At 47.4% G+C, this 16,718-nt stretch overlaps 1 protein-coding gene across 1 annotated transcript in view; it reads left to right on the top strand.

The window, feature by feature from the left end:
- The first annotated feature begins 1,276 nt into the window (after positions 1-1,276).
- VPS54 (VPS54 subunit of GARP complex) overlaps positions 1,277-16,718 on the top strand; it is a 96,896-nt gene continuing 81,454 nt past the window's right edge. The window contains exon 1 of the mRNA XM_060230608.1: positions 1,277-1,408. The gene's annotated coding sequence lies outside the window, so the exon portion shown is untranslated. The remainder of the gene's footprint in view (positions 1,409-16,718) is intronic.

The following is a 16,718-nucleotide window of genomic DNA, read 5'->3' as shown; positions in this document are numbered from 1 at the left end:
CACATGTGGATAATACATTTCCTTGCTTAAACAGGCATTGGAGTGAGCATCGTGTTTCCTCTAAAACAAGGGTCCCAACCCCCTGTCCGTAGACCAGTACCGGTCTGTGGCCTGTTAGCAACCAGGCCGTGAGTTGTATAATTATGTCATTATATATTACAATGTAGTAGTAGAAGTAGTAATAATACATTGGATTTATATCTCGCCCTCCACTCCGAATCTCAGAGTGACTCACAATCCCCTTTATCTTCCTCCCCCACAGCAGACACCCTGTGAGTTGGGTGGGGCTGAGAGAGCTCTCCCAGATGCTGCCCTTTCAAGGACCACTCTGCTAGAGCTATGGCTGACCCAAGGCCATTCCAGCAGCTGCAAGTGGAGGAGTGGCGAATCAAACCCGGTTCCCGCAGATAAGAGTCCGCACATTTAACCCTAACCACACCAAAATTAAGTGCACGATTGTATCATCCCGGAGCCATCCCCCCCGCCCTGGTCCGTGGAAAAATTGTCTTCCACAAAACCGGTCCCTGGTGCCAAAAAGGTTGGGGACCACTCTTCTAGAGTTGTACCATGTTGACATTTATATTACTTTTTTTTAAAAAGAAGGCAAGAGTCATTGGAAGAGACAATAATGTTAGGGAAAGTTGAAGGTAGCAGGAAAAGAGGAAGACCCAACATGAGATGTCTTGACTCGTTTCAGGAAACCACAGCCCTCAGTTCGCAAGACCCGAGCAAAGCTGTTAATGAGAGGAAGTTCTTGGGAGGACGTTGATTCATAGGGTTGCCATAAGGACAGCCCAAGCAAGCCCAGTCTTGTCAGCTCTCGGAAGCTGAGAGAGTATGGTTAGTACTTGGATGGGAGACTTCCTTGAAATACCCAGGTGGGAGGCAGGGGCGGGCTCTATTCAGCCACCTCTCCGTATATCCTCCAAGGCCCCCAGTAGGGGTCAGTCACCAGAGGTCGCCATGATTTTCAGGTGCAAACACATACACAATATATATATATACAAAATACTAGAAGGAAGGAAGCAAGGATGGATTCAATGACATGCCAGGGAAGCTGGTGTTTAAAACCATCTTTTAAAAAATGATTAATGAGTTTATTGCATCTTTGAGTTTTTCCTTTTTTACACGTGATGTGCCCAATTGAACCGCCAACCTGTATTGTCTACTTTTATTGGTATTAATGACTGTTTTACTGTTTTAAAATGTTGTTATCCGCCCTGAGTCCATCCGGGAAAGGGCAGAATCTAAATTAACTAAATAAAAATGCATTTAATGTTTCTGTGTTTTGTTCAGAGCTGAAACAGAGCCGTGCGTATCACAATCTCAAGATTTTTTTTAATCTGATGGAACGAGAAGAGATATGAGGCCTGTTTTGCAGGGACCTTCTTGGAGTTCTTTCGTTGAGGTATGCAAAATTAATGGAAGCTCAATGCTGTGCTTGTATAAATTGTAGAGTGCATGTCTCCGCTACTAGTGGAGACTTGTTAGTTACTGACATTAGGTGGAAACAGACAAAGCAAACAGCAAGTCTTGTTTTAAATAACCCTATAATGTAAACTTGCTTCTGTATACACAGATGAGCAGCTCTTGAAAAATACAGCTGCAGCATTTGAAGGATTCGAGGTTAAATGATGCAAGCTGTGACAACGTATAATGAAAACTGTGGTTTATTGATCCTTGGGGCTGTGTGTTCCCTCTTGCTTCCACTCCTCTTTGTGCCGGGCTCAGAATTTACTAATGTCTGCTCTTGCAAAAAAAAACCCCTTAGTTTGCAATTACGTCCGAGCAGCAAGTTGTGGTTTGTTCTCTTACCCCCGAACCAGAATTGAATCATAGGAATTTAATCTACGCATGTGTTTTGTTTTATGTTGTCTTGTGCCTAGTACACAGCGCTATTTTTGAGCAGGAACGCTCAGTTCCAGCTGGCTTGGTGTCAGAGGGTGTGGCCTAGTATGCAAAGGAGTTCCTGCTACAAAAAAACACACCCACTTAGAAGTGTTTTCTTGTAAACACCCTGTTTTCTTTCTTTCATACAGTGAAGATCCTCCCTCTTTTTTCGGCATTTTTGCATGTATGCCTGGAAGTCACAGTGACCTCTGGCGACCCCTGCTGGGGCATGGAGGACATTCGGAGAAGTGGCTTGATTGAGCCTGCCTCTGCCTCCCAGCTGTGGTATTCCAAGGAGATCTTCTCACCCAAATACCTTCCAAGATCCGGCAAGATCAGGCTTGCCTGGGCCATCCAGGTCAGCAGGGGCGGAATTCTAGCAGGAGCTCCTTTGCATATTAGGCCACCACCCCCTGATGTTGCCAATCCTCTGAGGCTCTTTTTTGTCAGCTCTTGGAGGATTGGCTACATCAGGGGTGTGTGGCCTAATCTGCAAAGGAGGTCCTGCTAGAATTCCGCCCCTACAGGTCAGGATATACAGTGAAGAGCCATACGCTGTAGCGTCATCAGCGGGCAAGATCTGCACAGGCAGTCAGATCTCCAGGGGCCTATTGGAAGCTCTGTTGGCCCCACCCATTTTCTAAAAACACTTGGTGGGGGCCAGGATAGGTCTTGGTGTGTGCCGTGGCGCTCAGGGGCATCCCGTTGAGGCCCCCCAGGGCTAGATGTTGTAGCCATATCAGCCTTACTGGATTCTTCCATCTCCAGCCATGGGCTTAGAAGGCAGAAATTCTGCACAGGGCGGCACGGAAAGCCTGGTTTTCTTTACTGTTTCGGTCAAAGCCAGCTGTTCCACGAAAAGAATGTGCAAAAAAGCAATGCCCGCTTGATTGGAAACGATCAGAATTTGCTTTGTTCCATACCTGTTCAGGAGCGTCTGGCTTGGCTTCTTCCACTCTTGGGCCAATACTCATAATGTATAATTTACATAAGGGAACGGGCAGTGCACTTCAATCCATGCTCTGCCCTCCCCATTCAGTTTTTTTTAAAAAAAAAAAATTCTGTTTGTCTGCTGTGATTGCAAGAACTTTATAGTGTTTTCATGGTTTGTGTACTTTCCTGTCTCAAATAATGACGAGACTTTTAAAAAAGCTGAACAAATCAAAACTTAGAACTGCTGACAACTCATGTAATTTCCCCTATTTCCTCTGCAATGGTCCCTTCCTACCATGTCCCCAGAGGCTGCCTTGCTGGCTGGCTTTCTTTCTTTCTTTCTTTCTTTCTTTCTTTCTTTCTTTCTTTCTTTCTTTCTTTCTTTCTTTCTTTCTTTCTTTCTTTCTTTCTTTCTTTCTCCCTCCCTCCCTCCCTCCCTCCCTCCCTCCCTCCCTCTTTCTCTCTTTCTCTCTCTCTTTCTCTCTCTCTCTTTCTCTCTCTCTTTCTCTCTCTCTCTTTCTCTCTCTCTTTCTCTCTCTCTTTCTCTCTTTCTTTCTTCCTTCTGTCTGTCTGTCTTTCTCTTGTCTCGTTCTTTCTGGCTTTCTTTTTCTGTCGTTTTTCCATTTCCTTCTGTCGGTGGGTCTTTCTTTTTCTGTCTTTCTTTTTCTTTTTCTTTTTCTTTCTCTTTCTTCTTTTTCTCTCTTTCTCTCTTGTTCTCTATTCTGTTTAGCAGTTCTACTGCTCCCTGCTCTGCTGTCTTCTGATACTTTGCTCTTTCTCCTCCTGCTGCAGCTGTGGCACAGCGTTGCTTTCTTTCTCCCCCTCACCTGTAAAGAGCAGCTGGCTAGCTTTCTGGAGCTAAACTATAAACAGAGTACTGTCCAGTGCAGCCTTGCTGAGGGTTCAGCGCAGGGCAGGGAGTCTTTCTCCAACCACAGGACCGTTCTGTTGGAAGAAGGCTTCCACCTTTGCTCCATGGAGCAGCAGGGCAGGGGAAAGATCCACCCCCACTGGGTCAGCTGCTCATGCAGCTCTGAATACAATCCCTCTTCTGGCCTTAAACTCACAGACAGCACGGACTGCCAGAAAGATAAACGGGTTGTAGATCAAAACAAACCTGAACTCTCCCTAGAAGCTAAAATGACTCAACTGAGGCTCTTGTAATTGGGTCTCATTATGGGAAGACAAAGAGTCTCTGGAAAAGATAGACCCAAGTGGGCAGCTGTGTCGGTCTGAAGGACTCCTGCTTTGTTCAGCTGGAGAAGATAGTGATGCTAGGCAAAGAAGGAGACCCAACATGAGATAGCTTGACTCCATAAGAACATCAGAGAAGCCATGTTGGATCAGGCCAGTGGCCCCTCCAGTCCAACACTCTGTGTCACATAAGAACATAAGAGAAGCCATGTTGGATCAGGCCAGTGGCCCATCCAGTCCAACACTCTGAGTCACATAAGAACATAAGAGAAGCCATGTTGGATCAGGCCAGTGGCCCCTCCAGTCCAACACTCTGTGTCACATAAGAACATAAGAGAAGCCCTGTTGGATCAGGCCAATGGCCCATCCAGTCCAACACTCTGTGTCACATAAGAACATAAGAGAAGCCCTGTTGGATCAGGCCAATGGCCCATCCAGTCCAACACTCTGTGTCACATAAGAACATAAGAGAAGCCCTGTTGGATCAGGCCAATGGCCCATCCAGTCCAACACTCTGTGTCACATAAGAACATAAGAGAAGCCCTGTTGGATCAGGCCAATGGCCCATCCAGTCCAACACTCTGTGTCACATAAGAACATAAGAGAAGCCCTGTTGGATCAGGCCAATGGCCCATCCAGTCCAACACTCTGTGTCACATAAGAACATAAGAGAAGCCCTGTTGGATCAGGCCAATGGCCCATCCAGTCCAACACTCTGTGTCACAGAAGAACATAAGAGAAGCCATGTTGGATCAAGCCCATGGCCCATCCAGTCCAACACTCTGTGTCACAGAAGAACATAAGAGAAGCCATGTTGGATCAAGCCCATGGCCCATCCAGTCCAACACTCTGTGTCACATAAGAACATAAGAGAAGCCATGTTGGATCAGGCCCATGGCCCATCCAGTCCAACACTCTGTGTCACATAAGAACAGAAGAGAAACATGTTGGATCAGGCCCATGGCCCATCCAGTCCAACACTCTGTGTCACATAAGAACAGAAGAGAAGCCATGTTGGATCAGGCCCATGGCCCATCCAGTCCAACACTCTGTGACACAGAAGAACATAAGAGAAGCCATGTTGGATCAGGCCAATGGCCCATCCAGTCCAACACTCTGTGTCACATAAGAACATAAGAGAAGCCATGTTGGATCAGGCCCATGGCCCATCCAGTCCAACACTCTGTGTCACATAAGAACATAAGAGAAGCCATGTTGGATCAGGCCCATGGCCCATCCAGTCCAACACTCTGTGTCACATAAGAACATAAGAGAAGCCATGTTGGATCAGGCCAATGGCCCATCCAGTCCATCACTCTGTGTCACATAAGAACATAAGAGAAGCCATGTTGGATCACGCCCATGGCCCATCCAGTCCAACACTCTGTGTCACATAAGAACATAAGGGAAGCCATGTTGGATCAGGCCAGTGGCCCATCCAGTCCAACACTCAGTGTCAGATAAGGACATAAGAGAAGCCATGTTGGATCAGGCCAGTGGCCCATCCAGTCCAACACTCTGTGTCACATAAGAACATAAGAGAAGCCATGTTGGATCAGGCCAGTGGCCCATCCAGTCCAACACTCTGTGTCACATAAGAACAGAAGAGAAGCCATGTTGGATCAGGCCCATGGCCCATCCAGTCCAACACTCTGTGACACAGAAGAACATAAGAGAAGCCATGTTGGATCAGGCCAATGGCCCATCCAGTCCAACACTCTGTGTCACATAAGAACATAAGAGAAGCCATGTTGGATCAGGCCCATGGCCCATCCAGTCCAACACTCTGTGTCACATAAGAACATAAGAGAAGCCATGTTGGATCAGGCCCATGGCCCATCCAGTCCAACACTCTGTGTCACATAAGAACATAAGAGAAGCCATGTTGGATCAGGCCAATGGCCCATCCAGTCCATCACTCTGTGTCACATAAGAACATAAGAGAAGCCATGTTGGATCACGCCCATGGCCCATCCAGTCCAACACTCTGTGTCACATAAGAACATAAGGGAAGCCATGTTGGATCAGGCCAGTGGCCCATCCAGTCCAACACTCAGTGTCAGATAAGGACATAAGAGAAGCCATGTTGGATCAGGCCAGTGGCCCATCCAGTCCAACACTCTGTGTCACATAAGAACATAAGAGAAGCCATGTTGGATCAGGCCAGTGGCCCATCCAGTCCAACACTCTGTGTCACATAAGAACATAAGAGAAGCCATGTTGGATCAGGCCAGTGGCTCATCCAGTCCAACACTCTGTGTCACAGAAGAACATAAAAGAAGCCATGTTGGATCAGGCCAGTGGCCCCTCTAGTCCAACACTCTGTGTCACATAAGAACATAAGAGAAGCCATGTTGGATCACGCCCATGGCCCATCCAGTCCAACACTCTGTGTCACATAAGAACATAAGAGAAGCCATGTTGGATCAGGCCAGTGGCCCCTGTAGTCCAACACTCTGTGTCACAGAAGAACATTAGAGAAGCCATGTTGGATCAGGCCCATGGCCCATCCAGTCCAACACTCTGTGTCATATAAGAACATAAGAGAAGCCATGTTGGATCAGGCCAGTGGCCCCTGTAGTCCAACACTCTGTGTCACAGAAGAACATTAGAGAAGCCATGTTGGATCAGGCCCATGGCCCATCCAGTCCAACACTCTGTGTCATATAAGAACATAAGAGAAGCCATGTTGGATCAGGCCAGTGGCCCCTGTAGTCCAACACTCTGTGTCACAGAAGAACATTAGAGAAGCCATGTTGGATCAGGCCCATGGCCCATCCAGTCCAACACTCTGTGTCATATAAGAACATAAGAGAAGCCATGTTGGATCAGGCCAGTGGCCCCTGTAGTCCAACACTCTGTGTCACATAAGAACATAAGAGAAGCCCTGTTGGATCAGGCCAATGGCCCATCCAGTCCAACACTCTGTGTCACATAAGAACATAAGAGAAGCCCTGTTGGATCAGGCCAATGGCCCATCCAGTCCAACACTCTGTGTCACAGAAGAACATAAGAGAAGCCATGTTGGATCAAGCCCATGGCCCATCCAGTCCAACACTCTGTGTCACAGAAGAACATAAGAGAAGCCATGTTGGATCAAGCCCATGGCCCATCCAGTCCAACACTCTGTGTCACATAAGAACATAAGAGAAGCCATGTTGGATCAGGCCCATGGCCCATCCAGTCCAACACTCTGTGTCACATAAGAACATAAGAGAAGCCATGTTGGATCAGGCCCATGGCCCATCCAGTCCAACACTCTGTGTCACATAAGAACATAAGAGAAGCCATGTTGGATCAGGCCAATGGCCCATCCAGTCCATAACTCTGTGTCACATAAGAACATAAGGGAAGCCATGTTGGATCACGCCCATGGCCCATCCAGTCCAACACTCTGTGTCACATAAGAACATAAGGGAAGCCATATTGGATCAGGCCAGTGGCCCATCCAGTCCAACACTCAGTGTCAGATAAGGACATAAGAGAAGCCATGTTGGATCAGGCCAGTGGCCCATCCAGTCCAACACTCTGTGTCACATAAGAACATAAGAGAAGCCATGTTGGATCAGGCCAGTGGCCCATCCAGTCCAACACTCTGTGTCACATAAGAACATAAGAGAAGCCATGTTGGATCAGGCCAGTGGCTCATCCAGTCCAACACTCTGTGTCACAGAAGAACATAAAAGAAGCCATGTTGGATCAGGCCAGTGGCCCCTCTAGTCCAACACTCTGTGTCACATAAGAACATTAGAGAAGCCATGTTGGATCAGGCCCATGGCCCATCTAGTCCAACACTCTGTGTCACATAAGAACAGAAGAGAAGCCATGTTGGATCAGGCCCATGGCCCATCCAGTCCAACACTCTGTGTCACATAAGAACAGAAGAGAAGCCATGTTGGATCAGGCCAATGGCCCATCCAGTCCAACACTCTGTGTCACATAAGAACAGAAGAGAAGCCATGTTGGATCAGGCCCATGGCCCATCCAGTCCAACACTCTGTGTCACATAAGAACATAAGAGAAGCCATGTTGGATCAGGCCAGTGGCCCCTGTAGTCCAACACTCTGTGTCACAGAAGAACATTAGAGAAGCCATGTTGGATCAGGCCCATGGCCCATCCAGTCCAACACTCTGTGTCATATAAGAACATAAGAGAAGCCATGTTGGATCAAGCCAGTGGCCCATCCAGTCCAACACTCTGTGTCACATAAGAACATAAGAGAAGCCATGTTAGATCAGGCCAGTGGCCCATCCAGTCCAACACTCTGTGTCACATAAGAACATAAGAGAAGCCATGTTGGATCAGGCCTGTGGCCAATCCAGTCCAACACTCTCTGTGTCACACAGTGGCCAAAAACAAAAAACCCCAAGTGCCATCAGGAGGTTCACAAGTGGGGCTAGAAGCTCTTCCACTTTGCCCCCCCCCCCCCCAAACACCAAGAATACAGAGCATCACTGCCCCAGACAGACTTCCTCCCTCCCTTCGACGTTCTTGTCTTTCGGCTCTCAAACATCTGACTTTTATTCTTTGTGGCTCTTATGTTAAGCAAGTTTGGCCACCCCTGATTTAGATCTTCCAAGGTAAATATTTTTAATTGAGTCTTGAAACAGAACAGATAGATAGTAGAGTTTTTATAGCACGGTCAGCGTTTGTTCTCTGTAAGCAGTGAGTCGGATCTTTCTAGCTTTCTTTTTGTGCACAAGGAATTACATTCTCAAATCACAACTTTCCTGCCTCCCGGGGGAGCCTGAAGCCTCATTTCAGACTCCCGGGGGAGGGGGCAGTAGGAAAATACTGCTCCGTGAGCAGAAAAGCAAGTCAGGAGCCAAGCCAACATTAGCGAACAATCTGTTGTATTTAAACCGACGAAAGATGATTTGCCATATATGCCCAGGAGGTCGTTACGTTTGGACTCCCAACATCTGTTGGCCATCCCCAGCCCAAGAGACACTCGCCTTGCCTCAACTAGGGCGGGGCTTTTTCAGTCCCGGCCCCGACCTGATGGAATCAGCTCCCTACAGAGATCCGGGCCCTACCTGGCTTATTAGCCTTCCGTAGGGCATGTAAAAACGGAGCTGTTCCGCCAGGCTTTTAGTTGAGGCTGCGGGCGTCTCTTCTTGACCTGGTTGGCCTCCTCTACCGGCACTGTCGCCCGTGCAATAAAATTGAATAATATCTGCCATATCACGATGTGAGACAGACAGGCTGGGCGATATATGATGATACGATAAAGTTTTCTGAGTGCTGCTGAGTTGTTGTTTTTATTGTATTTTATTGTTTTATCCTATGTTATACTCCGCCCTGAGCCCTGCAGGGAATGGGCGGAATAGAAATGTACTAAAATAAAAATAAATGATGTGAAAAGTGGAGTGCATTTTGCAGTATTATAACCTGGAGATGAGCAGGGCGTAACTGTGATGGAATTTCATTTTTCAAGGAAAAGGCTGCAGCTAGCAAACTGTAAGGATTTTAGCTTATATATATATATATTTTAAAAAAATATTTTTTATTGTTATATATTCCAACACCACTCCACCTGTGTGAGAATCCCAGGCCATAGATACATAATAATGTTCCATGTATGTATAACCATTAACATTCCATCCAAGTACAACTCCACCACTCTATTTAAACTTCTTAACCATTCATTTTCTTATTTAACCAACCAATCATCTTAAATTGTTTAAACTTTTCCAAATACCTCACCATCTTACTAAACCAGCCCTCCTCCTCTTCCCTAACCTCTAATCCATTCATTCTTCGTATCTTCATCGTTAAATACTCCAAAATTATTATATTATTCATTCTATCCCTCCAATGATTAATTGTCAGTTCCTCCGCTTCTTTCCAATTCCTTGCTATCACTTGTCTTGCTGCTACTAACATCAAATTAATCCATTTACTGTCCTCTTCTGATCTTAACCCTACACCATCCAAATTAATAAATGCCATTGCTTTAGATATACTTATTCTTCTTCCCATAACCTTTGTCATCTCCATGCCAACCTGAACCCAGAACTTTTTCACTAAAGGACAATCCCACCACATGTGACTGAAAGTTCCAATTTCTCCACATTTCCTCCAACAGTTTTTACTCCCTGATTTAGAAATATAATACAACTTAATCGGTGTACAATACCATTTCTGTATCATCTTCAATCCCTGCTCCTGCATTAACCTAGATGTTGTGACATGTTTTGTGTGTGTTCCTTTTAGTTGTTGGAAAGTTGCAGTAGAGAAAGAAGGGGGAAAGAGTGGGGTGAGTGAGGCGATTGGTTGATGACTGAGAAATGTGTGTGGAGAAAGAGAGAGAGAAGTCAGCAGTTAACTTCCGGCAGAATGTCAGCAGTTTTGTGTGTCAGCAGTTTCCAGAGCAGGGGTGTCCAAACCGCAGCGTGGAAACCACATGCATCTCTTTAACACGTATTGTGTGGCTCCCGGAGGTTGAGGCTTAATTAAGTTGAGTAAGTGTACGTAGCTTTTCTTACGGGGCCTACTGTAAGCTCTTGGAGGATTGGCTGCATCAGGGGTGTGTGGCCTAACATGCAAAGGAGTTCTTGATGCAAAAGTTCCCTTTAAGCTGGAGACGCTGGGGATTGAACCTGGGACCTTCTGTTTGCGTGCAAAGCAGTTTTTCCACCGAGCCACAGACTTTTTGGTCCCTGACTGACATTATCACTGAGCAAAAGGGCTTCTGTCTTAATATGGACTGAGCTATGTAAGAATATGTTGGATCAGGCCAGTGGCCCATTCAGTCCAACACTCTGTGTCACACAGTGGGTAAAAAACCTAGGTGCCTTCAGGAGGTCCACCAGTGGGGCCAAGACACTAGAAGCCCTCCCACTGTTGCCCCTCCCCCCCAAGCACCAAGAATACAGAGCATCACTGCCCTAGGTGGAAGAACATAACAGAAGTCATGTTGGACCAGGCCAGTGGCCCATTCAGTCCAACACTCTGTGTCACACAGTGGGTAAAATACCCAGGTGCCATCAGGAGGTCCATCAGTGGGGTCAGGACACTAGAAGCCCTCCCAGCACCAAGAATACATAAGAGAATACTGCTCTATGCAGAAGAACATAAGAGAAGCCATGTTGGATCAGACCAATGGCCCATCCAGTCCAACACTCTGTGTCACACAGTGACCAAAAAACCCAGGTGCCATCAGGAGGTCCACCAGTGGGGCCAAGACACTAGAAGCCCTCCCACTGTTGCCCCTCCCCCCCAAGCACCAAGAATACAGAGCATCACTGCTCCAGACAGAGAGTTCCAACAATACACTGTGGCTAATAGCCATTGATGGACCTCTGCTCCATATGGTGTACCACAGGGTCACCCCAAGAACAGAAGAACATGAGAGAAGCCATGTTGGATCTGGCCAGTGGCCCATCCAGTCCAACACCCTGTGTTACAAGTGGCCAAAAAACCCAGGTGCCATCAGGAGGTCCACCAGTGGGGCCAGGACACTAGAAGCCCTCCCACTGTGCCCCCCCACAAGCACCAAGAATACAGAGCATCACTTGCCCCAGACAGAGAGTTCCATCTATCCCTCGTGGCTAATAGCCACTGATGGACTTCTGCACCGTATGTTAATCCAATCCCCTCTTGAAGCTGGCTGTGCTTGCAGCTGCCAATTTATTCACCTTCATCCAGTCCCTGATTCTCTCCAGATACCTGCTTAGGGGAGTGATAGAGTGTGTATTGCAACCTAGTACTGGACGTACAGGTGCAAAACATACATTTGTGTCTACACTTGAGTAGTCATTCCCATGCTTTTTTTTTTCTTTTTAGCGAGTCATTTTTCCAAATGAAAATGTGAAGTGTTTCCTCATTCCTCATACCAGGAATCAACTTGACGAGGCATAAATGCTTTGTGAGATTGGCATTTGCTACTGGGTGTTGCCTGTTTCCTTATGGAAATAAGGGAAAAAACGACAGTATTCAGTTCCATGTTCCTAGAACAGAACATAAGATTATTTGCACATGGAGATGGAGATGGAGGATGAGGATGAAAGAAACTGGAGGAGAATTAATGCATTTGGGGGGGGGGGGGGGGGAAATAGATCAAGATGTTAAGTCTGTCTGTAGCAGTAGAAAAGAGGAAGAGTCCAGTAGGATATTAAAGACTAACAAAATTTGTGGCAGGGTATGAGCTTTCGCACGCTTCAGGTATCTGAAGAAGTGAGCAGTGACTCTTTGTCCCGTTGCTGGCCCTCCAGAGGAACTGGTTGGCCATTGTGTGAGACAGGATGCTGGACTAGATGGACCCCTGATCTGACCCGGCATGATCTTCTGATATTCTTATGAAGGCCTCAGCCTCGCTGCACTGTTGTTGGACCTCCAGAGAAACTGGTTGTCCACTGTGTGAGACAGGATGCTGGACAAGATGGACCCCTGGTCTGATCCAGCAAGGCTCTTCTGATGTTCTTGTGAAGGCCTCTGCCCTTTTGTTGGACCTCCAGAGGAACTGGTTGTCCACTGTGTGAGACAGGAGGCTGGACTAGAAGGACCACTGGTCTGATCCAGCAGGGCTCTTCTGATGTTCTTATGAAGGCCTCAGCCTCTCTGCCCTGTTGTTGGACCTCCAGAGGAACTGGTTGTCCACTGTGTGAGACGGGATGCTGGACAAGATGGACCCCTGGTCTGATCCAGCAAGGCTCTTCTGATGTTCTTGTGAAGGCCTCTGCCCTTTTGTTGGACCTCCAGAGGAACTGGTTGTCCACTGTGTGAGACAAGATGCTGGACTAGATGGGCCCCTGGTCTGATCCAGCAGGGCTCTTCTGATGTTCTTGTGAAGGCCTCTGCCCTTTTGTTGGCCCTCCAGAGGAACTGGTTGTCCACTGTGTGAGACGGGATGCTGGACTAGATGGACCAATGGTCTGATCCAGCAGGGCTCTTCTGATGTTCTTATGAAGGCCTCGGCCTCTCTGCCCTGTTGGTGGCCCTCCAGAGGAACTGGTTGTCCACTGTGTGAGACAGGATGCTGGACTAGTTGGTCCCTCACTGGTCTGATCCAGCAGGCCTCTTCTTACGTTCTCCATTCATAAACATTTACTTAAACATATTGTTCATCAGCATCTCTTTCAGCCTGTGCATCTCCAGTGCTGACATAGCATTATAATTTACATAGGCAGACCGGCCATTTAGGCCACTGAGAAAAGTCCTGATGGCCGGGGGAGGGGGGTTGCCTGCTCCCCTAAGAAGAGTCATCCTAGCCCCATGCAAGGAATGGTCATCTTCCTTTCCTCTCCATGGGGGGCGGGGGACAGGGCCATTTCCAGGGCAGTTCTCCCCCCCCCGTCTGCCGCTTAAGTTCAGTTTTGAAAGATCTTTCACAGTGGAACCTTCACAGCGGAACCTTCCAATGTTGAACTTCCCCATGAAAGCGGCAGTTGTAATTTATTACGAAACTAAGAGTAAGGCCTGTTGTGAAGAAGAAAACAACGGGCTCTAGAACGGGGGTGTCGAACTCATCTGTTATGAGGGCCGGATCTGACATAAAAGATACCTTGTTGGGCCAGGTACCTATTTAAGATTAAGTAGCAGAGATATAAATTTTTATCAAGAACACAGACAAACACGAATATATATTTTTAAAAACTTAAAACATGCTTAAAACATTAGCACATCATTGGTCTTAAAGGTGCTTTTTTTGGTGTTTCTCCCATGGGATCCAGGGGACTGGGCAAAGGAAGTTCTGGCTCTTTCCTTCCTTCCCCAGGGACTTTTTTTGGGGGGGGAGGGGGAGCCTCAGCCAATAGAAGGGAGAGAGGCTCAGTAGCTCTGCTGTGCTATTGAGAGCCTGGCAAAGCAAGCTATTCCTCCCCAAGGGAGGAGCCTCAGCCAATGGAGGAATAGAGGTTTTGTTCTCTAGCTCCTGTGCAGTTGAGCAAGCCTTGCTGTGATGCAGAAGGAAGCAAGAGAGAGGGAGAAGGAAGCAGATGACAGCCAGTTGCTCGGGGGCCTGATAGGAGCCCTCCGGGGGCCTGATTTGGCCCCCGGACTGCATGTTTGACACTCCTGGTCATAGTTAAACTATGGGACTCACTGCCACAAGACGCAGCAATGGCTTCCTGTTTGGAAGGCTTTAAAAGGGGAGGGGACAGATTCACGAAGAATGGAGCTAGCAATAGATACTAGTCCTGGTGGATATCTACTCGCTACAGGTACCAGCAGAGACAACCTGCCTTTTTGTATCATTTGCTAGAAAGCGCTGGGGGAAGGACGTGGTTGGAGAATTCCCACTTGTGGGTCAGTCACCGTGCGAACAGAACTCTGAACCGGAGGGGCTTTGGTCTGACGGCTCTTACCTTCGTACGTTTTTCTTATTGTTTTACCCCCACAACCTCTCGTTTCAGAGGCTCCGTCTTTGTAAAACGTGTCCTTTTTCTTTTCTTTTTTTTTGTGCTGCACAGCTCAAGCAGGGAAGTGCAAATAAAACGGTTTGCAGTTGAGCTTTCTTACCATAATAATAATAATTTTTATTTGTACTCCGCCCTCTCCGCCGAGGCAGGCTCAGGGCGGCTCACAGACATGGAAGTACCATGATTACAGTAAATACATTATACGATAAAATACAATAAAATACATTAAACAAATTAATTAATTAATTAAAACCACTACAGTTAAGGTGCTATATAATACAAGACAGCATATATCAGATGGCTTCAGGATTCAATCTTGTAGGCCATTTGAAAAAGGATAGTTTTGCAGGCCCTGCGGAAACTGATTATAGTCCCGCAGGGCTCAAACCTCCGCTGGTAATTGGTTCCACCCAGTCTGCCTCGCCTTACTTTGGTTCTCTTAAATTGGAAGAGCCGCTTGTTGAAAAGGGAGTTGTTGGGGGGGGGGGGAGCTCCGAAGGGCGACCTCCTGTTTAATTCAGAATGTTTACCCACAGCGATACAAGAACAGGATTCGTGCCCCTTTAGCGCTCGGTTCGTGGAATTCAAAAGGCATTTAAGAAACGCACGTTCCTCGAGAGCTTTATTCTTAATTTATCTGAGGCGAGCAAGCATACTAGGTCACCCCCCCACCACCACCTAAACAGACTAGTGCACTTTATAAAACGCAGCGACTCATCGAGGTTAATTATCCATAAGGCACTAAATTATGACTCTGCTCAAAGAGCTGTTAGCTCTGAATAATTTAACGCCGCATCCTATTACAGTTCATTTCGGAGTCCTCTGCCTAGGCCTCTTGTCAGAAGCCAGTTTGCAAGACTAACATTATTCTTTCACGGATAGAGGATGGTGTGGAATTGTTTTCTGTGGCCCCAGAAGGTAGGACCAGAACCAGCTTCAGTTAGTGGAGCCGGTTTGATGTAGTGGTTAAGTGTGCGGACTCTTACCTGGGAGAACCGGGTTTGATTCCCCACTCCTCCACTTGCGCCTGCTGGCATGGCCTTGGGTCAGCCATAGCTCTGGCAGAGGTTGTCCTTGAAAGGGCAGCTGCTGTGAGAGCTCTCTCAGCCCCACCCACCTCACAGGGTGTCTGTTGTGGGTGAAGGAGGTAAAGGAGATTGTGAGCCGCTCTGAGTCTCTGATTCAGAGAGAAGGGTGGGGTATAAATCTGCAGTCTTCTTCTTTTTTCGTAGAAGCTTGCTGGGCCAGTCACAAGCTCTCAGTCTCACCGACCTCACAGGGCCGTTGTGAGCATAAAATGGAGGAGAGAAGAGCGACGTAAGCCCCTTGGGTCCCTATGGAAGGGAAAGGCGGAATATTTAATTTCTAGCCCTGTGGAACATCTGGCGTTTGTATTTATTTGTCTTTCAGGACAGTCTAAAAACCAGTTTGTTTCTCAGTTTACCGGCGTGTATTTTAATTGCATTGACTGTATGCTTGTGGTTGATACAGTCAAGGCTTTTTTTTGTAGCAGGAACTCCTTTGCATATTAGGCCACATGCCCCTGATGTAGCCAATCCTCCTGGAGCTTACAGGGCTCTTAGTACAGGGCCTACTGTAAACTCCGGGGGGGGGGGGCGGGGTTGGCTACATCAGGGGTGTGTGGCCTAATATGCAAAGGAGCTTCTGCTAGAATTCCATCCCTGGGCCACACACCCCTGATGTAGCCAATCCTCCAGGAGCTTACAGGGCTCTTCGTACAGGGCCTACTGTAAGCTCCAGGAGGATTGGCTGCATCAGGGGGGGCGTGGCCTAATATGCAAAGGAGCTTCTGCTAGAATTCCATCCCTGGGCCACACACCCCTGATGTAGCCAATCCTCCCAGAGCTTACAGGGCTCTTAGTACAGGGCCTACTGTAAACTCCGGGGGGTGGGGTTGGCTACATCAGGGAGGTGTGCCTAATATGCAAAGGAGTTCCTGCTACAAAAAAAGCACTGGATTCAGTATAGCAAGTTTGTTTTACATTTTTAAAGGAAACAAGCTTAAGTCCACAGTGACACCCAGTGGATGAATGACAGTTTAAAAATAAGATTTCTGTATTAATTCAGGATCTATCAGTCACCCTGCAGAGAGATCTTGTACATGTTTTAACGGTTCCCCAGTTGGATCAGGAAAGTATCCTGGGTGGAGAGAGAGACTTTAACCTTTCAGTTTGCCTTGCAGGGTGGAGATAAAAGATACCATACAACTGCCTGTTATCTCCTTCCCCAGACAAATAACAGCCGTGTTGGGACAGAGGGCAGTTAGGAAAACAGCACAGCGAAAGAGGTTCAACCCTGTTTCCCAGCCCCAGTCAAAA

Source organism: Heteronotia binoei, chromosome 1 (genome assembly GCF_032191835.1).
Source record: "Heteronotia binoei isolate CCM8104 ecotype False Entrance Well chromosome 1, APGP_CSIRO_Hbin_v1, whole genome shotgun sequence".
In the NCBI taxonomy this organism is placed as follows: Eukaryota; Metazoa; Chordata; class Lepidosauria; order Squamata; family Gekkonidae; genus Heteronotia; species Heteronotia binoei.
This window is presented reverse-complemented; position numbering and strand designations above follow the sequence as displayed.